Source organism: Anopheles merus, chromosome 3R, assembly GCF_017562075.2.
Source record: "Anopheles merus strain MAF chromosome 3R, AmerM5.1, whole genome shotgun sequence".
NCBI lineage: Eukaryota > Metazoa > Arthropoda > Insecta > Diptera > Culicidae > Anopheles > Anopheles merus.
Genome location: NC_054084.1, coordinates 25,051,999 through 25,066,269, shown reverse-complemented (window position 1 = coordinate 25,066,269; position 14,271 = coordinate 25,051,999). Strand labels below are relative to the sequence as shown.

At 45.4% G+C, this 14,271-nt stretch overlaps 1 protein-coding gene across 1 annotated transcript in view; it reads left to right on the top strand.

Annotated features, from left to right (window-relative positions):
* The window catches only part of LOC121597504 (nuclear transcription factor Y subunit gamma-like), a 111,007-nt gene extending 97,307 nt beyond the window's left edge, over positions 1-13,700 (top strand). The window contains exon 2 of the transcript XR_006005421.1: positions 13,499-13,700. The gene's annotated coding sequence lies outside the window, so the exon portion shown is untranslated. The remainder of the gene's footprint in view (positions 1-13,498) is intronic.
* Positions 13,701-14,271: the final 571 nt, after the last annotated feature.

Below are 14,271 nucleotides of genomic sequence, written 5' to 3'. Positions count from 1 at the left end.
ATCTTTGATAGGAACGTTCTTTTTAGTAACCGGCCATCCCATCGAGTCTGCGCGACTATGTGACCGTGCATAAATTTCGCAACAAGATCCGAACGACCCACGGTCATATTGCCATTTAATGTTTCTTTTCGATGTTTATCCTATTTTCTATTTCCTTTCCTTTCTTTTTTCTTTGCAGGTAAGTTTCGCGTGAAAGACAAAGAGAGAAAGATGGCAAACCCTTTTTTGTTCAGTTGTTCCATCTTTCTGATCGATTGTTTCGTTAACGTAAGTGAAAAAAATGTTTGATTTATAGCTCGAGCTGGTTCAGCGTTGGTTAAGCGCGTTCAACAAACTTTGGTACTGAGCTAGCATCGGAAATCACGCAAAAGATCATCAAATGTGTGTAATATCCTTTCTTCCTTTTTTCCCATAAAACCACACTTTCATCATGTACTGTAAAATCCCGATTACATTGCCAAACCCCTTCGTTACATCCACATTTATCGTTCAAACAGGGCAGTTTGAAAATAATCCGAACGCCAACGCTTGCCCGATAATGGAGTGTCAAACTTCGAACCTATCGAACGTCTTCATCATTATGCAAACAACCGATCCGACCGTGTTTTTACTCTCCTTTAACCAAGGCAGCAGCGGGAAAGCACTCGATCGTTGAACGATCCCATCCGGAAATGGAAAAGCTGTCGCCTGGTGCACATCCAAAGTTATGCATTTTTCATTCCCGCTCCACTTGCTTCCCGATTACTTCTTCTGGCGTTGGACACACACCACACACACGAAAAAACCTTTCCGAATATTATTACGACAACGGAAATAAAATGTCGTCGTTTATCGTGTGCTCCCTCCCTCCCTGAAGCCGGTGAAAGTGGGACGCTGGAACCAGGCAAGAAACGATATGTCGGATTAGGTGTCCTTCTTTATGCTTACTGCTCTGGTAGTAGTTTGCTACTAGTAGCTGGTAGGAAGGTGCTGTTTAGAAAATCTATTTCTACCACACCGAGCATGCAACGAAATCAGCATCCCCAAAAGGCTTCAAAAGTATCGCCACTCCCCAACAATGACACAGCATGAACACCACTTCCTGCTCACAGTGGGACAATCCTTCTTCCCTCTATTTCAACCAAACCAACAAGGGAGATGGCACACCAACTGTACGACACAGTGACGGTCGGGAGTATGCTTTTATCTCGTTCGCAGTCGAACAAATCTTCTGCGATGCAGTTTTCGCTATAAATTGTGTGATACGAAATTTTATAAATAATATTTAACGTCATCTCACAGGATGCGTCCCCGGGGAGGAGTGCAATCTTGTAAAAAACAGGATTGTGGTTGGTGATGGTTTGACGTCTTCCCCTGCAGAACCAATCCCGAATCCCGATTCCTGTTGCAACGCAACGATAGGAAGGCATCGCTGCAGAAAGGCATCCCTCCACTCGGTATCAGTTGGAATGCAGAGCCTTTTCTTGACACAACCTACGGAAAAGAAGACAACGGCGTTTTTCCTTTTTCGACTTGCACCAGAGCTGGTCGTCGGTGTTTGCAGATCGGTTCGTCTTGCTTCTTGCCCCAGTGACCACCAACACTCGTCGAGGAAGCGAGTTCTTTCCAACTTCTCGTGCTTCGACGGATCTCGAAAGCAGTGATTTCCTGTTTTACCATTCAACGAACGGCACAAGGCTGGCAAGTCGGGAAGGAGAGCTATCAGCTCGAAGCACTGATAACCGTGCTCTGCAGCTTCGGATAGCACAAGACGCTCACACAAACGCGCGCGCCCACAGTGTTTGAGTGTAAGATGTGCATTCCAAGAAAGAGGATGCAGAGTCCGCCCGTGCTGCAGCCAAGAAATGCACTCCCGATAGAATAGGATAGAACAGGAGGGAAAAGGAAATGAGACGACGAGGAAATGATGATGAACTTTATGAAGCGTCAAACCGGGCAAAGGAACGTTCCGAACGAACTTGCATCGCCACTGATAACGACTCTAACGACGGTATGAGGACGTCCGTGGAATCCTTCCAGAAACACACCCGAATGCACGAGCTCGCTAAGAAAAAGAATAAATATAGCCTCCCGGCAGGGACGGGCGAGTGCCGGTGGCCGCAGAGTGGAGGGAAATCAAAACCGGATGAAGCTTGAAACTTTGTTTCGCTAAACGACAGCTCTGTGGAGGGCTCTGTGAAGGCAGATCCTTAGAATGCTTAGTATCATGAAGATTTCCCGTTCTCGGTGAGCGCATGGGTGTGTGAGTGTGTGCTGAAGCAAAGTTTCGAAATCTGCTCAATCATTCTGGTGCATCAGGATCTCGAGTGAATCGTTCTCGCCCGGCTCAGTCAAGGAGCGCTCGGTTTCCGCGAATTCTCACTGCCGCTCCATTGCATCAAGCTTATCATTTGTTCACATAGACTGCGAGGTTGGTTTTCGTTCCAACCCTTTAGAAGTCCTTTTTTCTCACACATCGTTATCCTGAACTGCTCGGAAGCGTTTTTTTCCTTTCTTCTCTCTATCGTCTTTACGGTAAAGTGGCCACCGGGAATTAAGCGTCCTTTGCGTATCGCTTGCGGCAGACTGGCAGGAACGGCCACCGCTACGATTGAATGTTAATCGAAAGGCTTCATGCGAATTAAGGAAGGGACTCGGTCGATGGCCACCTCATTCTACCACACCAAGTGCACAATCTCCTCTCAAGAGTCATCCAAATCATCGGCTGCATCTTGCACTCGTTCTTTTATTGTTAACCCCTGCATTTTTTCCTGTTTTTCATGATTAACTCATGCCAGACATCGTCTCGTTTACTTTCTTCTTCCGTTTCCGTTCTGTGTTGATGCACTAACTGATGTAAAACTGTGCCCTGACTTCAATTACCTTCCTCTCGTCGGCGGCATGATTGATCGCTTGAAGAGGAAATCGATCCAAGCCAAGATGATGTTTGCTTTTTCGATCAAGCACAAGCTGGGTGGTCGGTCTGATGCAAGTGGATGGATTTTGAGCAAGGAGAAGAGCTTCCTGTATCGTTGCATCCCTTGACTGGTCCATTTCCCTTGCCCATGGCGTTGCAGTCATTTCAAGCAAAATTGACACCATCACGACCGATTGATTGAAGTGTGTATCCGTGATGCTGGTGTGGCCACTGATAAGAAACGGAGAACTAGTCATTGTTCGTGACTTTCTTGTGACTCATGGTTTTAATAATCGTATATGGGTATAGATTTGTTTGAATGCTGCTTGCAATTCCAAAACTTTCATTTTTCCAATTCCTTAAAATAATAGCTCCTCTAAGTACGCATTTTAAGCAAGTAAATCATTCAAAACGGCGCATTGCTATCAAACTATCGTAAAACGTTAAGTTTATCTCTTCAAACATTCATCAAACTTTCCTTTCAAACGCTGTCATCACCAACATTCACCAACTAAGGTTATTCGGAAATGCAGTTTTTCCGGAAAAGCCATGAAAAAATGTCAAACACTCTGCCTAACGGGTCAGAAAGGTCGTTTCCTAAACGGTGCGTACATTTGTCAAGTTCTCTGGAGCAAATAGTCAGAAGAACCACAGCACACAATCCTTTGCTTCCGTTGTTTGGACCGCGAGTCACCACTTTTTGTACCGACTGACACACACTTGCAATGCAGCCCGCGGACGACGTTTGAAGTTCGGTGCATCAACGGTCGATTACAATTGACCCGAACGCATCTCTTGTTGTCCTACTCGTGCTCTTTCCTTCCTTTCTTTCTAAGTATTGACGATATTCCGCGAAATTTGTGCAGAAAAACCACTGCCTACAGGGAACTGCAGCTGCATTTCGCTCCAATGATCCAGGCGCCAACAACAGGAACACCGTCCAGGACTGTCAGTTAGCTTGAGAGTAGACGACTCGAGTAGGACGGGATGAAAATGAAACCGCGACACCACACAAGAAACGCGCTTTTCTACTGCAACAGCTAGACAACGAACGCGCAATGCGACTGCAATCACGCATTGCTCATCGAACGCATCCTTTGCTGCGTTTTCCCAAACCAAATTGAACACTCGTTTCCGTTCGTGGAAGGTGCGCTCTCGCAGTACAGTTCAGGCTGATTGCAAAGGGGCGATTGTCAACGCTGCCAGTCCCCGTCCTTCAGAAGGAGCTACGTTGGGTGGTAAAATCGAACAGAACGTCGTTCATTGGAGCGATGCATGGTTTGATGAATTTGATGAAACATCACCGTGCTTCCTACCTTCTTCACTGCTATGAACCTAGGCGAGAGAAGTTTGTTCGTAATCGAACGGTCGACGAGAGAGTCCTTCCATCATCGCCATCAACAACAACGAACGAATAAACAGCAGCGGCCAGAAGGACGACGTTTCGACGGATATCAATTGAAACTCGCTCGTTGGTCGTTGCCATGGACGGTGGAATGCATTCATGGTGCACCACGATGCACCGACCGCACGGTTCTTCCGGCACAATGAAGTGTTGTGCTGTGTGTTGGAGTCTGGGCTGTTGTTTGGAGGCATTTTTTTACGTTGATTCCACATCCTTTTCTAGTGTCAATTTGGGGTCTCTTTCTTGTGGAAATTTCTCTCGCTCTGTCACAACGAATATTCAAGAATAGTTTCGACCAACTTCCTGGTTGTAATCACGTCTACCGGGATGTCTCACTGTGTTGTTATTCGCTGTACTCCTTCCACCATGACATGTGAGTGCAGCAAATCAATAACTGAAAGGATTTCGCGAGAAGGCATCATGTCGACCGAGCCTTGTAAGTAACCAAAAAAAACACGAATCAAAACACACGTGCTACCGGCATCACACTCTTTTCGACAGTCGAACTCTATCGGTAAACGGACTTATCGCTATCGAATGTCATTGCCTCTGATGGAAGCCGCCATATACAATAGGGTTGGAAGGGTTTTTCTTCCCATTTTTACATCATCCGACCCAAAACGTTATTTGCTTCTATCCTTTCCCAGTGATGACAAACGTGGACGTAGTTCCACCCACCAGCGTTGTCTCGGTTGACGTTCGGCGAGATTAGACATCCGGCCCGAATGCGGATGAATGGACACGTTTGTCCGCGTTGAGAGTTTTTTCTCCTGTTTTTGCTCCTGTAACGCTCGTCCTTCTGATTTCTGCCTTCAATCGTGCCCGGTCAGTGCATCAATGTACCGACTGTTTGAATGCACAATGCTGGTTGCATTTCTAATCAAATGAAAACTCCCTTTTTTGTCGGTGTGTCTTCTCGATATCGACGGTTGTCAGTCGGTCCGTCAGAGCTCGCTTATCCGCATACGTCCAACTGATAAGCACCTGTCAGCCTCCATCTCTGCTCTTCTGCTCCAGAAGCTCCATGCAACGATGCAGTTTACAATTGAGGTATACGACAAACAACGAACGTCAAACTGCAAAACTCGACATCGATCACACAGGCAGCTAGGCGTCTCCATGGCAATGGATCGTTTTAGTTGCGATAGCTTAAATTCCTATTTTTATTCCGCCTTTCCGTCACTCTTTTCACACTTCACACGAAGCTTTTCGTAGTGTTGAAGGCTTGATATCTGGCATGTAGAAGAAGTCAAGTTTTTTTTTTTATAATTCCATTATCTCATTTTACAGCGGGATTATGATGGAGATTTCGCGATGAGCCTTTTGCTTCACATTTCAGTTGCTGCTCGCTCTGGTTTGAATAAATCCGATCGCTAAACACTGATGGTGTGTACCAGAAATCCCACCTTGTCCTCTTCTCTTGCAAATGCGATTTTTCGCGACACTTAAACGTCACGCACCGTCAGCAGTTTGGGACTTTGGGTGGCTTTTGAAGGTCAGCGATGAGGCGTTAACCCGCATTTCCCGCTCTGCGGTGGTACTTTGGTCCAGCTCAGTGTGGCTGGAAAAGGGTTGATAAAGTTTTTAGTGATTTTTAAGCTCCAAAACCAAGTAATGTAGGCCGAGTAAAGGGTTCGGATGTAAATCCGTGCTTAGAGAGATCTAGGAGATTATGCAGGTTTGATTATGTTCGTAGCAGGAGAGCTAAATGTTAAATGACGGTTCCCAGTTTTACGATCAGTTTTGGCCCAAAATGATATTTTCTTGTCAAAATAAAAATGTGTAAAATATGATAAGAATGCGGAGGAGATAAGTTTGCAATCAAAGTTTCTCGAGGCATCATTTCTCACAAAGAATAAATAACCATTTCTTATGAAACAATTGCATTCACTTAAACAATTGTTGTATTTCTTTTGACAATGCATAAAACGCGCAAATTTCAATGCGCGCAATTTTAATTTCTTTTTTAATGGCCATTATCCGCCGCCCATCCCAACACGGAATGAAAACCATTAAACCAGATTTCACCGATTCGCATGCCAAATGCCGGGGACAATTTGCTTATTTAGATGAGCAAAATCATCCCACCATCAACGATTGTGCGTTTTTTTATTCCTTCCTCCCATCAACACGTGCTGCCTGCTGGTCCTGCTTATCCTCGCTTGCGGTACGTTTGCCTTCGGTGGAATCGGTGGGACTTGGGGACACTAATGTGGCGTGCGAGGATAGAAATTAAAGACTCCCACTTCAACCGTAGCACAAGGTGGCCAAATGTTCTTTTTTAATCGCCACGGCACCTTCCAAACCGCTGAAGAAACATCACCGACTGGCTACCATTTTAATTGCAAACGCTTCATTTTCACCGTTTATGGTGCTCTTCCTCTCTCTCTTGCTGGTTTGAAGTACAGGACAGTATGGGTCAAAAGTCTTGTTTTTTGGTTCTATTTGTCCCAGAAAAAAACGTCTTTAACTTTCCGGCGTTTTATGGCAACGCATAAGGGTGACGCTCGAAGGACATAACTAGAAAAAAAGGACACGCAGTTTTAAAAGCGACGAAGGTGGTTCGGGGTGATCATTAAGATGTCGTTTTATTTACCATTTTCACGATTAGGAGTATCGCAACCGACGGTGTCCGAGGCGGTCCGAAAGGTATGATTTTAAAACTGCTTCTTATCGCGTTTACCTCGCCCTCCCATGTCCTCTTTTTACCCGTCCCGTGCACTCAACATGTCCGGAAATGAACGATACCAGCCATGATCCATCCTCAGCACAACTCAACCCCCGTTCTATGTTTCGCCCATCGAGATTGTGATGGCGACGATGACGCTGATGATGATGGAAAATGAGAGGATTAAAAAAGGTGCACGATGCGATGTAAAATATCATTCGTTTATCATTTTTTATGGCCGTTTGTGGCCCCTTTTCCCCTGTGTTATCCCCTCGGACAGCCCATTGGTGGAGCAACACTGAATCCGTGTTTATACTGCTGCATCGTTTGCTGTCGGGGTTTGATAGCGACGTGGACGAGTTTTAACTGCCAGACAAGCACCAAAAAGAATGAGATAAAACACGCGAATACACTCACACACAACCACATTTGCAGCAAACGACTGGCCAGCCACACACAAGAAGTAAAGTGTTACATGGTTGTTGTGACGTGCGCTTCAGCTACTGGCCAGGTGAACACATCCTGTAAGGAATCATCGTTCTCGATGCTCCCAAAAAGGTGTCCACCCTTTTGCTTTGACTTGGCGTTAGCGAAAAACCCGACATTTTCGTTCTCTTTCGTCGCTCATCACTCACCAGTCTCGGCATGCTTCCCAAATACCCAAACAGACACCGTGTGGATAAGTGTCTGAGAATGAAACGGAAATTAAATTTGATCCATTTGAGAAGATTATCGCTTCCTTGCCAGTAGTAGAGCCGGATGACGGCAACCATCCCTCCGGAGTCTCCCGTGACACTTTGTCGTTGTCCTCCCGAAAAAGGCACTCCATCGGTTGAGCTGAATGGTTTTACCTTGAAAGGGACTCCCCGACTCCGGAAGGATGGTTTGTCGTTTGGACAGCTGTGAAACACCCAGGGCCGCTCGTGCCTCGGCTACTAATGGGTGTCGGAAATGGGTTGGAATTCTTTTACACCGTCGTGGACAACGACAGGACAGCGTTTAGAGAGAGAGAGAGAGAGAGAGAGGGAGAGAGATTGAGTAGAATGCGAGTGATCGTGTTGGTAATGCGAAGGAGTGCTTTTTGTCCCGATGCTTTTCGATGGTTCATTGATAAGCAGAAAAAGAAGCACGTAGGATCGGATTATTTGTACTCAATAATGTCCTTCCTTATTGGTTCGTATCAGCTGAGTTATAAAGGGTTTAGTCTTTTTCAAAATTTACAGATCATAATGAACTGATAATTAATGCCAAAATGAAAGAATACTGCAACGATGTAACACCTTTCTCAGCATCTACTAATCAATAATATATTCGTCATAAATGTAATTTGCAATCCGCTTTTAGACCACATGCAAAACCGTTAATGACGTATAAATGAGCATTAAACCATACTCCAACTCATCCTTTTCTACAATACACTTTCCTCTCACAATACACGTTCATCTTTCCCCAAGGATTGAAAAACCATCTTATTGCAGTTAACAAAGCGAAAACTTTACTTTAAATACATCAAACCGCAATGGAAGACGTTTTCCCAACACAGCCCATCCTATCATTCGTCCCGTCGACTGGGCGACATTTGGTTGCCGTACAAGGCCGTTCGAGTGACATGGTGCCGGTGAAAAGGGTACGACCGTCACCAAACCCCGCTGCTACGTGTGTATTGGTGTGTGGTTTGTTTTGATAGCCTCTTAATAACATTATATCGCTTTTCCAGTATCAGCAATCGCACAGCAACAGAACTGCCGTGTATTCCCAGCACCACATCGCGACCATTCGTGTCGTGTTCAGCATCCTTTCGCTCGTCCCCTCTGGTCTCCTTCGTCCCCCATTCTGCCTACCAAGCCATCTTATCTTCCACACACCAGCTTCATCATTCGGTCAATCTGTGCATGTATGTGCACGTATGTGTGTGTGTGATTGTATGTGTGCTCTGAAGCAGGATTGCCGCCCTTATCAATGTCCTTTCCATCGGCGTAGTGTGCGCGCGTGTTTGTGTGTTTCCTCTCCACTGAAGGACGCGCTCAAAGTGTTTGCTTGATCGTATCCTGGTCGCGAGTAAACGTAAACAAACTATACTCACACTCCAACCCAACGCGAGTCCTCGTCGCACCAACCAGGATGAGTGTGTTCGCTGATAAGGCGCAGTCTTGGGTGAAGGATGGCAAAATCTTAATCCACTGTTTCCTTCCCACGAATGGGAAGCCACTGGGGAAGCGCGCCATTCATCAGATTAGGGCGAGAATGCTTACCTTGGCGTAGAAGTTGGGACGTGCCGCGGTCGGTAATATACAACGACCTCAACGAGGCACCATTTCCGTGTTCGTTTGGGGGAAAGGAACAGATTTTGATCTGAAGGATCCGTACGTGATTGAAAGCGTGTGATTGGGATAAAAAAGCCAACCCAAACATGAAACCGTTGAAACAAATGAGAATGCACTTCATCATACAGGCATTTTAGTCTTTTTGGGGATGTTTCACAGTTAATGATACTGCAATAAAAAATATGCAGGGTAAAAGCACGCGTTTTACCTTCTCTGGTTTGTCTATGTGTTCCTTTGCTGATAAGGAATACAGATTTTAAATCGTGCCCTTTTGTCTTCGGTTTTACTGAACGTCATTTCATCCCTTAAATTTTATCCTTCAAAGTTATTTCGCCTATATTTCCTTATGTCAATCTTCTTGGTAAAGTTTGATTATCTGTTTTGTTAAAAAAAATCCCAAAAACTTAAACTGTCTAGACTACTTGCTTAACTACTTAAAGTGAAGCAAAATCTGAAGCGTTAATTTAATAGTTATCTCGTTCAATGTTGAATGTAAGTAAGATAAATGAAATAAATATTACAAGCTTAAAAAACTCCCTACGTCACCCTCGACAGACGCATAAAACGAGAAACCCCCAATAAAAATTACACCCAAATATTGCTTGTTATGCATACGGCACACCGAAGAATGGGTTTTTATCGCACACTTTCCATTCATTCCAGCAATCTCCAGCTCACATCTATCATATATCCTGCTCCGTCCTCCATCCTCTCCACCCCTTCGACCCTCCCCTCGCAGGGATTGTCTGTCCTCATCACCATCGTCCCAAAATGGGGTTCCTTATCTGCCCGCCAAACAGACGGAAATGTATTGAATCGCTCCCAAATGCATCGCTGGCCGCTTATCTTACGCTCACTTCCGCATCGGAATCCGTCTGTCCCTTTGGCGTGGTGTGGTGGTGTGAGTAGGCGAGCCAATGTCGCTGTGAGTGTGTGTGTGCGTGTGTTTGGAAGGATACATTTCGACCACCCGCTCGTTGGAACGATACGCGTTTTCGGTCGCTTATCTGTCGTCGACGATCGGCATTCGCAGAGCTCGCCGATTTCAGTCCGGTAAGAAAAAGATGAATGAGGATCGTACCGTGCTAAATGGGAGAAAAGAGAGAGAGAGAGGAAGCGGCTGAAGCTCCGAGGTTGGAAAGGAATCGATAGAAGCGTTTGAAGCATGGCGACGAGATAGTCCCGATGAGATAGTGCGCGAATCGTGCCAGCACTTTGGCAAACGATGGTCGAATCGCCGAGAAACGAGCCATATCCTTGCGTGGTATTGCCTTCGAAGACAGGTGAATATCCTTGCGAAAGGAAGGAGCCGAGAAGGAGGAGAAGATTGAAAGATAACAAACAAGCTAGCGTTGCTGTGTGTGTATCTGTGGGGTGATGTAGCACGAGCAAACGACGAACGTGCGCGATAAGCCCGTGGACAGCGAGGAAAATGGGTTTTCCCTATACCCGAGCGCGATAAGGAACTATGTTTTTCCGTCCGTACCGTGCTGCGATCGAGACGGTCGAGACACGCAGCGTAAAGAAGCCATTACAGTAAGAGTGAGAGCGACCGAAAGGACGGCAAAGTTGGAAAGTTTACACACGAAAAAAGCTACGAAAAAGATAAGGAAAAACATCGACAGGACCTACAACATCGACCAAGAACAGCAGTAGATAGCGAAAGTAGATAAAAGGCCAAAGACTCCCCCAACACGTTTGGTGAAAGAAAAGCACACCAAAGAAAAAGGAAAAGCGCCCTCTACCCACGGACGCAATAGATAGCGAACAGACCGATAAGACGCGCACTGTTGCCTGTTCGCTCGGTAGTACGATTTATCATGGCAAAGGATAAGAGCGCAGGTGGAGATGGCTTTCCCTCCTCCATCGCAGTGCCCTCAACGAATCACTGGATCTACAAACACAGACAAAAAATCCAAAACTGCGATGTAGAAAAGATAGATAGCGTGCTATTTCCTACCAGCAGAAGTATGAAAGCAATGAGGGCGAGCGACACGGGCGGGACGAAAAGCGATGGATCTCGTGGTATCGTTCGTTCGGGGAGTTCGTCGTTTGTTGCACGAATTTTGATCTTATCGCCAGGGACGTCGCCATCGTCCGCCATTACCCGTTACTGGCCCGTGAGTCTTTTCGTTGGCCGGTGGGTTGGAGCTCGACACAACGAGACATTTCCCGGACGGAAGAGTTCCCGGGGCACGATAAGCAAACGCACCATAATGTGTCCCCAACCGTGTGCTGCCACGTGACGATGTTGTTGGACGGCAAGGACGATTCGATGCAGCAAAATCCCAAACACACACGGTCACAGTTCACGGATGCCACGTCCTGGCTTTTATGCATACGAGTCAAAGGGACCTTGTTTGGGTGGGTGAGATCGTCCAACAGTACCGGACCGGCGGAATGTCCTTATCAAACAGCACAGATCAACTGAACGTTCCAGCGGGTCAGGTTGTCTCGGGGAACTCCCGGGGACCCGGTCCAACATTGCACTATCACCGATCCGCCATCGCCATTTGTAGCGGTAATCAGCGGCACTCTCGGGAACTCTGGAACCGTTTCACCGCACCATTTCACCATCGTTCCCAACCCTCTAGACGCTCCGTCCGGTATCTACGTTGTAAAATATAATAATATCGCTATCAGTTTCCATCAATCAGGATCCAGGTCAGTCGATGGAAAAGAGGAGAGTGTTAGAGGGAAGGAACGCTCCGATATAATGGCTGGTGGAGGCGCTGTTTCTCGCAACAAACAAAACTCCAAGCGAAGGACGAACTTTTCCACCGTTGACGGTATTTCCGTTCGTGTAGTGCCTCACGGCGAGTGAGCGGAGGTGAGACGAATGGATGAGGTCGAAAGCGAGATAAGAACCTCTTTTTGCCTTGGCTTATCAGTTGCTTTCAATCTTTCGATCCATTCGCTTGGCTTTCCACCTCGATCCTGGAGCAGATTTTGACTAGCCAGCTCAACGATAGACAAGGAACACAAGGAACAAGGAAGGTCATTGACGGCAGTGAGGGAGGTTCTAGCCAAAACAAATGATATCCTACCGCCATGCACAGCGCCTACATGCGTTGCTGACTGCGTAGAGCACTGAAGGTATGTGAACGACTCCATAGTGTGTTGGATTCAACGTACGAAAAGAGTTGAGTGGACGTGGAGGTGGGTATATTCGTGATTCTACCCCGTGGCTCTTGATTGATGGCTTATGATAGTCGACCATCACACGTACAGGTGCATCACTGATTTTGGATTGCATTTTGGCATGTTCCCTACTTCGTCCTAAGCATGCAATTTTCGACCCCCTGTTTTGTGGCTGATTCTTCCAAAATCATCGACCCCTGGTCCGGTATCCTCAGTCCTTCCAATTGTCTGATTTCGGGACCGAACCCGGATTCTTCCCAAAAAGCATCAACATGACCCCTGGAATGGCTTTTATGGTTGATCGGGCAAGCTCGATAACGGCGGGACCGATCGATCGACCCCACAAAACCCTTCCAACCCTGCAACTCCCTTCGTCCAGCTCGTGACATTCATTCTGGTTTCGTTTGCGTCCGATAACGAACAAATCTTCCTATCAGCGTCCGGGCGCGTCCATTTTGCCGAGCGTCAATTATCGGTTACCTAGGACACGGGGAGGCTCGGCGGGCAAGGATTCGATTATCTCGAAATGTCCAAAACCCAGGCACCGGACCAGACTTCTGGAGCAAGGTTTCCAACGAGTCCATCAGTGGAAAGGGACTCAGTTTTCGGTGGGAGCACATCGGACGGCTCTTATCGTGATCTTTCGACGCTCCATTCTTCTCGAAATTTTTGGTGCACGACAAGGCTTCCTACCTAAAAACACGGAGAAGATTAAAAAGGGGGAAAGAAAGAGATAAAACGTCTCGCCACACCAAAACTCACCCCATTTCAAAGGTCAGCTGCGTTTGTAGTAATCCACGATAATTTTACAAGTGCGTTGATTTTATCACATTTCAGAGTGTTTTACAATGGAGGCTAACGAGTCAATTGAAGAAAATTATTCATGTTTATTTATTCCATTTGTGATGGAGGCGCCTAGTTATTAATGTTAATGCTCATAATATTTGTTTCGATTGATATACGAATGTCTAGATTGATTGATTTACTTACTTAGTTCCTCATTTGTCCTAATAAAAGAAAAACAAATTGAATAAATGTTTCTCTTTATGTTTGTCTCTTCACAGAGTCTACAAACGCCATCTTTACCCAACGAACTATGTTAAACTACGACAGTAGCGGCTACACGTCAGTACAACAACCAAGAGACGGAATAAATCGTGAAATTTTGCCAAAAACTGAACATTTCAAGTTAAAAAAAATTAACCACATAAAATAAAATAAATTGTAAAGTTTGCGCTTTTCCACTATATTAATAAAGGATTAAGAGTAGAATTTGATTGCCTTATTCGTTACTAATTTTTATGTATTATTGATGACAATGTGCTTAAACAGGTAAAATTCAAAACAATAAAAAATCCATTTTTAACGGCTGTTTAAACGTTTCTGTTAAGTCGACTAAATCGACATTGTCGTTAGTATCGCCATTTGAGCTTCGCCTGCTATACAAAAGATGGCGCTAGTTTAATTCGGTAGGTTGTATGCAACTTGCAACTTGCAGGGTTGTTTGGCGAATTGTACGCATATGTAGTTCTCCTATTTAGACAACAGGTGGCGCTATCAAGGATCTCGTTCACAGAGCACGCAATGTCAGTTGATTTAAAATATTCGTTGCGATGACATGTTTTCAGTTTTACATTTTGGCTAGTATCATGGCTAGTAGTATCAATATACTACTTTTGTCTATTATGTTGTATACTCGTATTTCTTAACAACTTGAGTCTAATAAAACATGTAGTGATCAATAATTAGTTTTATTCTTCAATAATATTGAGTAGGATTCAAAATAAGGGATTTATAGATAAATTTAAAACAATTTGAATTATAAGAATATATATTT